The 12,241-nt window shown below is 42.3% G+C and overlaps 1 protein-coding gene across 5 annotated transcripts in view; it reads right to left on the reverse strand.

The window, feature by feature from the left end:
* LOC136871792 (carnitine O-acetyltransferase) overlaps positions 1-12,241 on the reverse strand; it is a 219,798-nt gene that overhangs the window by 136,842 nt on the left and 70,715 nt on the right. The gene's annotated exons all lie outside the window — the stretch shown is intronic.

A 12,241-nucleotide genomic window follows, 5' to 3' on the forward strand; every position in this document is an offset into this window, starting at 1 on the left:
AATCTACCGACACGGGGCTGTCGTATTTGAGCACCTTCAAATACCACCGGACTGAGCCAGGATCGAACCTGCCAAGTTGGGGTTAGAAGGCCAGCGCGCACAGATGGATCCTTAAGCCTGTACAGATTGCGCAGCGAATAAGTCCTGTGCTCAACCGCACGTGCACTGCCTCTATGTGAACATAAGGCAGTAGTGCTCAGTGAGACATTGATGTTTCAAGCAGACAGTGTATGTCAACATGGGTAGATGTAAGGATGTGACAGAGTGGCAAAAAGGGGCAATCGTATTTCGCTATGCCCATGGCCGTACGGTGCGTGAAGTTGCTGGATTTATTGGTGCTTCACAGTGGACTGTTCATCATGTCTACAAGCAGTGGTATACTATCCATGACCACGAAACACGATGTCAGAATTATGGTTGAAAAAATATCCTGACCGAAAGGTACCAGAGCCGCTTCCAAAGTGAACAGGAATTGCTGCAGTCAGTGAATGAAGGTCCATCCCAACCCGTTAGCGAGAGAACATTGCGACGGGAACTGCATGTTTGGAGTCAGTCACCACACAATAGGCCATTGCTCACATAGGCACATAAAGCTGCGCATCTTCAATGGGCTGGAAATCATCGAACATGGACAGTAACTGACTGGTGGAACATGATATGGTCTGAAGAATCGAGTTTTTACCTGTATTCCAATGACGCATGTCGTCGAGTGTACTGAAGGCCAAATGAAGCATTTCATCCCGGTAGTGTCCAAGGTCAGGTTCAAACCGAAGTGGGTCTGTGATGTTTTGGGGGGGGTATTGTATCACGGATTGGGCCCGCTCACTGCAGTGACGACTAACATGTACCAGCATTTAAACATTCTGGATGGTCAAAAGTTTCCTTCCAGTCTACATCTGCATTATGAGTATGCTACTGATACCCCAATTTTTCACGATGACAATAGCAAAGTTCATTGGGCTGGGCGCATATGTGACTGGTTTTATGAACACTTCCCCACCCTATTACATCTCAATCAGCCTGCAAAATCACCTGACTTGAACCCTACTGAAAATCTGTGGGACATGTTGGAACAGCGGGTAAAAAACCGACATCAGTATCCCCGCAATTTGGTGGAAATGCGCGATAAAATCCTCAGGGAAAGGCTTAACCTGGATGCAAAGTACCTGCACAACCTTGTGGACTAACCAAATCCAGATGGTTATCAATTCCAGAGGTGGAGTTACACAGTATTAAATGATGCTTGTAATTATTTCTCCAGGGGTGACTAATTTTTTGTCCAGTGAGCTTACCTATCTGTAAGAAGCAGCCCTCAATATGTTATAGTTTGTAGCAAAAAAAGAAAATCAGCATAAGATTAGAAACCTTATTTTGAGATCAATAATGTAGACCTAGTCCTCATAGACCGAATATCTTCTGGTATAAGAAGATCCCCTCTACCAAGTGCCAACAGTCTTCTTGAGGGTGGATGAGTGGGTAGAGGTTAGGGCACTATTTTCCTTGGGACAGGAAATGGTCCCAAAAGGCGGAAGAACCTACAACTGGTCGACAGCATTAGGATGTAGAAGGTAACTGGAAACCACTGCATTAAAGATCCTGAAGGATATCCCTTTAAGTTCATATGGCATGGCTCTGTTTAACGTAAAATTATCGTCACCTACTCCGAATATCTTGGGTGCTTTCAGATACAGGGGAAAAGGTCTGTACACAGGAGGAGGAATTCGTGGCTGAAGGACGACTGCACTTCAGAAGATGCTTTTGATGCTGCAACATCACGTTCGGAGCTGGCTATGTGGACCGCCAACCTCCGCTAGGAGAAGGCGCCTCAAGAAGAATAAGTTCTCATAAAAGTAAATTATTTACCTCAATAATTAAGATCTCTGGCCGCGAGTTTTGAGTGTAGCATTCTATCACAAACTGCTCCAGCAGTCCAAACTTCCTGGAACTGTCCACAAAAGAGCCAGTGGAGCGATTTAATTTTTGTAAATAAAGCAGAGTGATCCCCATGAAATACCATACTTACTACTAATAATAATGGGCATGTGGTACACGAAATAAAAAAATACCCATATATAATGAAATATGTTTAGTAATTCTAAATTCCCATGGAGAGAATTAGATATTTTTCCACCAATAGACCATATCAAAAATCAGATGTATGGCTTTTCAGGCATTTGCTCTATTAACCAGCATTTCGTCTTAGGTCTGACACTAGACTCGTCAGAGTGGGATGTGTCAGACCCTACCCACTGATGCTGGGGTGTATGCAGATGAACTTATCAGAAGCCTATTTATGAGGCACAGTCTGATAACTGCATACGGGAGATAAGTTCACCTGCATACACCCCAGCATCAGTGGGTAGGGTCTGACACATCCCACTCTGACGAGTCTAGTGTCAGACCTAAGACGAAATGCTGGTTAATAGAGCAAACGCCTGAAAAGCCATACATCTAATTTTTGATCTGATGTTTAGTAATATATTACTGTGTTTCAGACTAAAATATTCTTGTTGGTATTCAAGTTCTTCAGTCCCACTCATCACTGTCACATAAATCATGCGTAGGGTGGTCACATTGTTTCTGTCATCATTTACTCTGAGACAGAGACGATCTATTTCTGGTTCCAATAATCCTTTACATCATATGTACTCCTGCTCAACTTGTTTTATGTGCTGACACACTCAGGACCCATTCTGCTTCACCCATTTCTGAAAATCTCTGCTCACATATCTGCCACAAATCTTTCAGCCGGAAGGACACATTATGCTTGGCAACACATCGTGTTTAACATCATCCAACATCTTTTCTAAGGCATTGAGATCTGGATGATAGGCGAGTAAATGAAGTATGGTGTGACCATACTCATTTAAAATATTATCCAACACACACTTCTTAACCTTTGGTTTGTGAAGCTTTATTAGCTCATACAATTCATTGCCATGCATTTCATTTGTAAAAGTAATACTGCTTTGCAGGAACTTCCAATTTCTTGGTGCTGAATGTTGCGACTTACTAACCCATCTCTGCCCACTGTAGACATCTGTTGATATGAATATCTGAATGCTTTTGATAGCGATGGTAATGAGTCATGTAGGGATATAAGCAGTCTCTCTGCCAATGAGCTTCGGGCTGGAGCTGACAAAACTATCTGAAAATGGTTCAATCCATATTCAGGATGCTGTACCGAGTGAAAATGAAGAAAGTCAAGTTAGTGACGGAGCAGTTGGTCCAGTACCATGTACATTTTCCAGTAATTCCGATGACAGGCAGTCCCACAAAAACAAAATAATAATAATAATAATAATAATAATAATAATAATAATAATAATAATAATAATAATAATAATAATCATCATCATCAGGCAGGGTCTAGCACATCTAATCACGTGAAAGTAAAACTAAAGCAGTGGGTGACGGAAAAACGTGACATTGTGGGCAAGCTAAGCCCAGAGTGTACTCGACCAAACTTTCTGAACAATGAGCAAGTTATTTGATGAGGGACTTGATTATATCATTCAGAGCTCAATTCAGTATTCTGCTGAAAAAGGTAATACGTCACTTACAATGAAAAATGAAAAATCTGCAGCTATTCCTTGCAATTTTTTTTTTTTTTTTTAATCACAATGATGGCAAGGACAAGAATGTACTGGGAAATCAATGAAGATTGTAGATAATGTTGAGGCAAGCACAAACAACGTCCCGCTACTGGTTTGAAGAAATTCTTAGATATATATTTATATATTTTTGCGGCAATGCAAATCTATAATGAAGTGAACATTTCAGAAAAATTTTATCCCATTTGGACTATGCCAAATAAAAGCTGGCTTTGGTATTATTCTGGTGATACGCACCTTTCTGTGGATGAATTAATAGTCCCCTATTTTGGAAGACACGGCATCAAGCAAGACATTCATAGCAGACCAATCTGTTTCAGGCATCTCTATCGACTCATTTCTGATATCGACTTCAAGGAGAACCTTACCAAGTAGCAGCTACTAGAAACACCATACCAGAATTAGCAGTAAGTGGCTCAGTTTTTATGGAACTAATTTCAGAACTACCAGAAGGTACTCAATTCAGCTTGTTTAAACCAGAATCAAGTGGAAAATACTCTTCTTGCTGAGATTCATCTCTGGTAAAAAAGAGAAATGTGGTAGCTACCACCAACTCATAGAATGTAACACACGAGGGAAACTTAGATAATTTCCATGCTAAAGAATACCTCTAATTCTGACAGTTCATTCCATATGCTGAGGGGAGACTCCTTGAAAAAAAAAAAAAAAAAAAAAAAGAGCTACCACTTTGAACTGGAAGACTGACAAATCCAGGACCAAACTACACATATAAATTATATATGACTGTAACTGGTTGGACTGGGCGACCGTAGTTGCTGGCCGGCTGCCAGTCTACCAGGATGCGAGCCTCGATTGCCTATAAATAGGAGGCTCGCCCCGAGAGGGTCGTCAGTTGGTTGCCGGTCGGGTGGGATGGAGCATCATCATCTTCAGGACTAGTTATGTCCAGGCCTCATCATCGGGTGCGTAGGGCCCCCTGGTCGGAGGGGGGGCCGGGAGTGAGTCGCCTAGAGCGGTCTCACTCGCCGACGACACGGGAGTACATCACCTACGCACCCGCCCCCGATCTACATAGTCTACTCAAAGACTACTGGACCAGCTTCAGACCAGACGACGACTCCACAGTCGACCTTCCAGATCCAGCTCCGCTCTACCCCGATGTCCTCCGTCAACGGTCAGCTCCTTGGGACATCATTGGGGATGAGGATGGTGATGACTCCCGCTCTGGCACCCCAGAGAGACCAGATGAGGACAACCCCGCATCACAAACGGACGAGGACGACGATGACCTTCTCGACACCGACGTAGCCGACTGGAGTGGCCCCTGGCTGCGCCCCCGTCCGCCGCCGGAGCCTCCACCGCAGCAACTCCCTGGTGCTCCACCGACCAGACAATGTCCGCAGCGCTACGACTCCCTGGCCGTGCCAGTCGCTGCGCCAGTCCCGTACCTGGACACTACCCAGGGCCGTTATGCAATGCAGATCCTGTCCCGAGGCATCTACTTGCCTCGGCCGGCCGCTGCACCGGCGATCTTCCGCGCTACGCGACCTTCGGCCATGCTAGATGAAGCCATCGACGACCTTCTTACCGCGGGAATCATCGAACGGGGTGAGTGTTCGCCAGCCTTCCCCCTGTTCCTCGTTCCCAAGGAATCAGGGGCGGCGCGGGTCATATATGACCTTAGCGCCTGGACCCCCTTCATAGATCATCCTCACTTTTCTCTTAAAGGCCCAGCGCAGGCTCTCACTTCAATACCCATGGATCACCTGGCCTGCAAACTCGATTTGCGGTCAGGCTTCTTTCAGATCCCACTCTCCCGCGATACCCGGCACCCCTACAGAATTCTCTACCGTGGGGTCCGGTATCGTTGGACCCGCCTGCCAATGGGGCATAGCCTGGCCCCATCCATCATGCAACGCTGGGCCGTAGCAGTGCAGCAGCTTCTACATCAGGAGTTCGGAGTCCAGATGATCCCTTACCTGGCCTGGACGACTGGCTCATTCATAGTCCCGATCTCACAGATGCTCTCATGCATGAGATCGACACCTACCTGACGCACATCCTTGGTATTACTCTGAATTACCGCAAGTCGGTGCTGCACCCGATGCCCATTCTGACCTACCTAGGCGTAACCATTGATATTCCTAGTCAGGAGGTGACCATGCATTACGAAACCCAGCGTCGTGCTCGCCTCATTGTGCGCGACCTACATACCTTTACCCCATCTCAACTCCAACAGGCAGCAGGCTACCTATCCTGGCTTAGCTGGGTGATGGGTTGGCCTGTCTTCCCTGCCAAGCACATATTGTCAGGCGAGTTCTTCTGGGTCCGACGGCTCCTCACCCCTAACCTGCTAGCAACTCCTCGCCGGATGGCCCCAGCTCACCGGAAGATCTACATCTACTCATACGACACGCCCAGGTCCGTGGCAGCAGTCTGCCCACAACTGAACATCGCATGGGCACAGGCCTTCGAGGTGCCCCGAACAATCAACATCGCCGAGACTGCAGCTGCCATCCTTGCAGCCCACCATTTGTTACAAGAACCAGAGACTGAGTACTATGATCAAATTGTTGTTTGTACCGACAGCTCCATGGCCAGATATACTCTGCAGTCGGGCCGCGGAGTTGTTCTCCATTGCAACCTATTTCTTCTTGACTTGTATATACAATTACTGAATAAAGCAGTACAGATGGGTGGTACCCTGTCGTGGTGCTCCATCGCATCTGCCGATAATCCGGCTGACGCACCATCTCGGGCAGTGCTTTCCACAGTACACGCGAGCCTCGATTGCCTATAAATAGGAGGCTCGCCCCGAGAGGGTCGTCAGTTGGTTGCTGGTCAGGTGGGATGGAGCATCACCTTCTTGATGTTTGAACATGCAAAGAGGAGTGGAGACAGATAAGCCAGAGAGTCAATTCTATTATATAATTTTAACAGGAAGTAATATAGCTACTCTGAGAGTTGTTTAACATAAAAGAGAATCGTCACAATGTACTCCTTATGGGGAGGGGGTCTTGTTACAGTTTGCATTGAGTTATTTCCACAATAAAGGATTTTCTCTCTATGGGAGGAACAAATTCAGAAAAAGGAAGAAATGGGTCAGTTTGTAATTGATTTCACTGACAGTAATCAAAATGGCGTACATAGTTTTAAGGAGCCGTCTCTTGATATAAATGAGAACAATGATAGTGACAGCTGCAGTGATTTTGAACGCTCAACTCATTCTCCAACCACAAGCAATAATGAAGAACCACGTCCGAGACGCCAACATGAATGCCCAGAATATTGTAATAAAACAAGCCTGTCTCCATGTAAGTTATTATGTTCCAGTTATATTCCTAGTCCAGAAAAGAAACCCAAGGGCCCACAATCAGCAATACTTATAAGAAAAAAACTGTGAAGTTCTGGATTAATGAAGGTGGCAAGAAGCAGTGGTCATTTACAAATGTTCAAAAGCAAGTTTGCTTGGTTAATGTGGAAGAAGGTGGAAAATAAGTCAGGAAATCAAATTGGAAGAAAAATATTATGTATCTGAGAAGTTCTCTCTTTCAGGAGGCTAGGAAACCAAAACAGAAATGTTAGTGATGAAGACTTCCGACTGTGGGCTATGGAAAATTCACAAGGATTTCTGCTTATAAAGGGGTGATTTCTGTGCATCTCTTGCATCGATTCATGGATTCAAGAAAAAATGCAGAATTAAAAGCAGGATGATTACTAAATTTGTTTTATGATCCCATGTATATGATGCTGCAAAAATCGACAAAGCAGCGGACCAGAATGTATCTGGGCAAGAAATGTCGTCTAAAAAGACCCTTATCTTTTGTTGGTGAAGGAGAGAGAGAAAAACACACACACACTCTCTCTCTCTCTCTCTCTCTCTCTCTCTCTCTAGCACCATCTTGCACAGCACTCGCACATATACTATAACACCTATGATCAGCATGTTGCCAAAACAATTTATTGTGCTGCAGGAGCCTGCAAGAAGCTTCAGTCCAATGGTTTTGAAAAAGATGTTTCAAGTCCATAATATGTCACAGCTGTCAAAAATGGGAAAGTGAGAGTTAAGACAGTAGATTAGAGAAGCCTTACTCTTGTATTCAAGTGACAGTTGGGCTCTGATTCTTGAATCCTAGATGACATATACTACAGCTTGTCTTCAGGAAAATCCATAAGTTATTTAAAATTCCTCCCCACACCACTAGAAAAATCCGATGCCTGGACAAGTTCTACTGACAATGAAAATCTTTATTCCCCATATTGTCAGAGCTTATGATGTCTTGTCAAATTGAACTTTACCATAGAGACACAATTCTTAAATTAAAAGCCATTCATTCAAGTTCTCATCGCCAATATTCCATGACATGATAAAATATCCTTAGTTTGCTTGAAAATACCTGCCAAGTTTGTAGTGGCCTGGATACAAAAAATGAAATGTTAACAGTTTGCTCACAGTTTAGGTAAAAGCAAAAACAAATTGTCCCCACTATTACATGCTGGGGTGTACAAAACTCCATGTACTTGCGGCAAGGTATACATTGTTAAATGATAAACATTAATTTATTGAAACCATCTATTCAATACTTGTAAAGTCTTTAGGACAATACCACTGCAATTATATTAAGTTTAAGTATGGTACATGTTTCGCCTGTCATTGCAGGCATCAGCAGCTATGAATTCTACTCCAAGTCAGAGCTCTGAATGGATGCTATACTAGGATTAGTCATAAATCAATACTTTTTATATAAAAAATTTGCACTGAAGTACATGAACGTTAAGGTCATAATTTGGAGTGAATAAGTCGTTCATGTCTTAAGGTTCTAATGTGACGTCCAATTCATGTTAACATCCAATGGAAATACTTTTTTTTTTTTTGCTAGGGGCTTTACGTCGCGCTGACACAGATAGGTCTTATGGCAACGATGGGATAGGAAAGGCCTAGGAGTTGGAAGGAAGCGGCCGTGGCCTTAATTAAGGTACAGCCCCAGCATTTGCCTGGTGTGAAAATGGGAAACCACGGAAAACCATTTTCAGGGCTGCCGATAGTGGGATTTGAACCTACTATCTCCCGGATGCAAGCTCTACGCGCACGGCCAACTCGCCCGGTCCAATGGAAATAATACTGAGTGTCAACTCTTATAATGCTGATAATGAAAACAGTATGAAACATCTATACATTTTTTTCAGCTTATTAGGAGATTAACTTGTACTAGAGCTATTCTTAAAAAAAAACTATTTTCTACAACAATTTACACTAATGTATATACATTTAGTACAATTGGAAATGAACTGGCCGATCTAGTCTTAAAGATCCAATGGGACTTCCTACTCATGTCCACGTCGAATGGAGATAATACAAAAGTTGGTATCATAACATTTAAACATTTCTTTTTACATTTGTAGGAGATTAAATACGTTCAGCTTATATGGTTTTTGGGATGGCCCAAATATTCTACAGATCAACATAACTTTCCTGAAGAATGAGAATCCTATTAAAGCGGAGTGCCGGTTGGATGGCAAGGATGCTGGTAAAGAGCTTGGTCGAGTTTCATTAAATAACGGATTATTTCATCTATGTATAAACATGCTGTATGTTGTTTATGTTGTGAAGCTTTTTGAAGTTATTCCGTGTAAGCCTGAAGAGTAGTTCAACTGGATTCTGGAGTAAGTGTGCGGCTAGTGAGTGTGTTGAAACCCTTTAGACATTAGGAGGAAGTCACGTTGTGTAGCTTGCATGAAGTTGTCTGACAGTCGCTTTATCTCTGCTTCTCGTATTGTAGGGGTGTGTCTTAAAGTGACACAATGACACGTAAGCACATATGGGAATGCCTGAGACATAAAGAAGTGCCAGATGAGATTATAGCTTGAGTAAAATAGCAATAAGAAAATTCTTTCAAGAATAAAATTTAATTCTATACAATTATATTCTGCAGTGATTAAATCCCACATGAATTACATATACTAATTAGGAACATATTTCGCCCTATTTTTGGGCATCTTCAGCCTAATAATAATTTTAAGGTCAAGTCTTTAAACCAATTAAACATTAGAACTTAAAACTAAATACAAATTGTCTTATGTTTAAACATATCCGACTCGTTGGCTGAATGGTCAGCGTACTGGCCTTCGGTTCAGAGGGTCCCGGGTTCGATTCCCGGCCGGGTCGGGGATTTTAACCTTCATTGGTTAATTCCAATGGCCTGGGGGCTGGGTGTTTGTGCTGTCCCCAACATCCCTGCAACTCACACACCACACATAACACTATCCTCCACCACAATAACACGCAGTTACCTACACGTGGCAGATCCCGCCCACCCTCATTGGAGTGTCTGCCTTACAAGGGCTGCACTCGTCTAGAAATAGCCACATGAAATTATTATTACAATTATTATTACAAAGATTTACAATGTGTACATTAATTAAAATCCAGAATTTGTGACAGGGAAACAATTAAAATTATCATACATTGACTAGAAATAGTCCGAAGCGTAAATTGGAACTTCTCCAACTGTATGGTTGAATCATTACGTTGATATTTTATACAAATGTGTTCACATTGACTAGAAATTACCCAAAGTGTAAATTGGAACTTCTCCAACTGTATGGATGAATTGTGTTCATTCAAAGGTCACTTATGTCGTGTAGACAGCTACAAACGGAATTGTGGTGTAATGCCGATCTTGATGGGCTTGGATATTTCATTAGAAAGAAGCATGGTTGGATGGTAATATTTTAGAGGTTAAAAACGTGTATGTTGGAACATATTGTCAATATCATTCATTAGTCAGGTGCTCATCTGATAAAATGTTTCTTGGAATTTTGTACCTTTCTTGCCGGATTAATGTTCACATGTGGACTTTTCCCCGGAAAATTTAGGAGCAGTCAGCGAAGAACAGGGTGAAAGGTTCCAGCAAGACATAAAAGATATTGAGCGCAAATATCAAGGAAGATGGGACAAGAAGATGCTCGCCGACTACTGTTGGATGATAACACGAGATAGGCCTGAGATTGAACATAACAGAAGAACGTCGAAATAAGTTTCAAAGGAAAAAGAACACATACTTAAATAGAAACTTTGTTTGTTTTGTTTTGTTTTGATGATGATGATGATGATGATTATGATGCTTGTTGTTTAAAGGGGCCTAACATCTAGGTCATCGCCCCTAATGGTACAAAATGAGACGAAATGTAATGACAATTTAAAGTTCAAAATCACCGACTGACCAGAATAAAAAAAATTGATGATGAAGAATGAATGGATGGTAATGAATTTAAAACAATCAGTAGATCCGACCTAGAAACTATTATAAACAATACTGTTACTAACCAAAGGACTGCTTCAAAAGCACAATCCTGAATTGAGGATGCTTGTTGTGTAAAGGGGTCCAAAATCCAGGTCAATGGCCCCTCATAATGGTAGTTATTGCTAGTAAAGTAGAACCATGGCACTGTATTTGTCATGTTGCAGTACTAATCAAAAGTATTGTATGTCGCACCAGATAACTCAGACCTATGGTGTTTCTCACATAATGGCGTCACTCGTAGGCAAATTAAACACATGGTGTTCCTCACCTAATGTACTAATCACGGGCGCCGGTATTCCCATGGTGTTCCTCATATGGTGGGTACTAATCACAGGCAACGCAGACCCACATATAGTGGTACTAATCACAGGCAACACCCAGACCTGTGGTGTTTCTCACAATGGTACTAATCATGGGTACTGGAAAACCCATACAGACTCACCTTCTGTTGCTACTAATCACAAATCTATTGTGTACCTGACATAGTGGTACTACTCGCAAGTAAAGGCAACCTATGGTGTTCCCCACGTGATGGTAATAATCACAAGTAGTTTCATGGTTCTAATACCATCATCCCTTGGTCGCCCTTTTTAGTCGCGTATTCTTCGTCTGCATCCCCCACCAACAGGGGGTGGTTGTTTTTGTTTTTTGTTAGTTGTTTTACGTCGCACCGACACAGATAGGTCTTACGGCGACGATGGGACAGGAAAGGGCTAGGAGTGGGAAGGAAGCGGCCGTGGCTTTAATTAAGGTACAGCCCCAGCATTTGCCTGGTGTGAAAATGGGAAACCACGAAAAACCATTTTCAGGGCTGCTGACAGTGGGGTTCAAACCTACTATCTCCCGAATACTGTGTTTTGTTTTTTGCTCACTTTAAAATCTCTTTTGAACTTTCATGTAAACATACATAATATCTGTTCCTGTTGATCAATTATCCACTTTATTTAAATTACCTACATAAAAACAAATTAAAGATGTATATTAATGATTTTCTTCTAGAAACTGCACCATAATTTGATGTAAAAAGTTTAAACTCAAGGAAACTTTTTTGCTCTCGATTTTAGCAAAATATCGATATTGATTTTACAAAAAAAAAAAATGACATGTTAATGGAAATAAAATGGAGGTCATTTTTGAAATAAGCACACCAAATAACCTAGAAATGAGCAAAATCTTCTCTTGTATTTTTCAAAACCTTCAAATTTGCAGGCCTGTGTAATCATTATGGATTCATTACGAGGGCATTACGGAGTCATTACTGTACTAGTTCATTAAGATGCCATTACGGATTCATTAAAAGTTCATTACGACTTCATTACAGATGCATTACGAGATTATTACAAGTTCATTTTCTGTGGAAGA

The sequence above is a fragment of the Anabrus simplex genome, chromosome 4 (genome assembly GCF_040414725.1).
Source record: "Anabrus simplex isolate iqAnaSimp1 chromosome 4, ASM4041472v1, whole genome shotgun sequence".
In the NCBI taxonomy this organism is placed as follows: domain Eukaryota; kingdom Metazoa; phylum Arthropoda; class Insecta; order Orthoptera; family Tettigoniidae; genus Anabrus; species Anabrus simplex.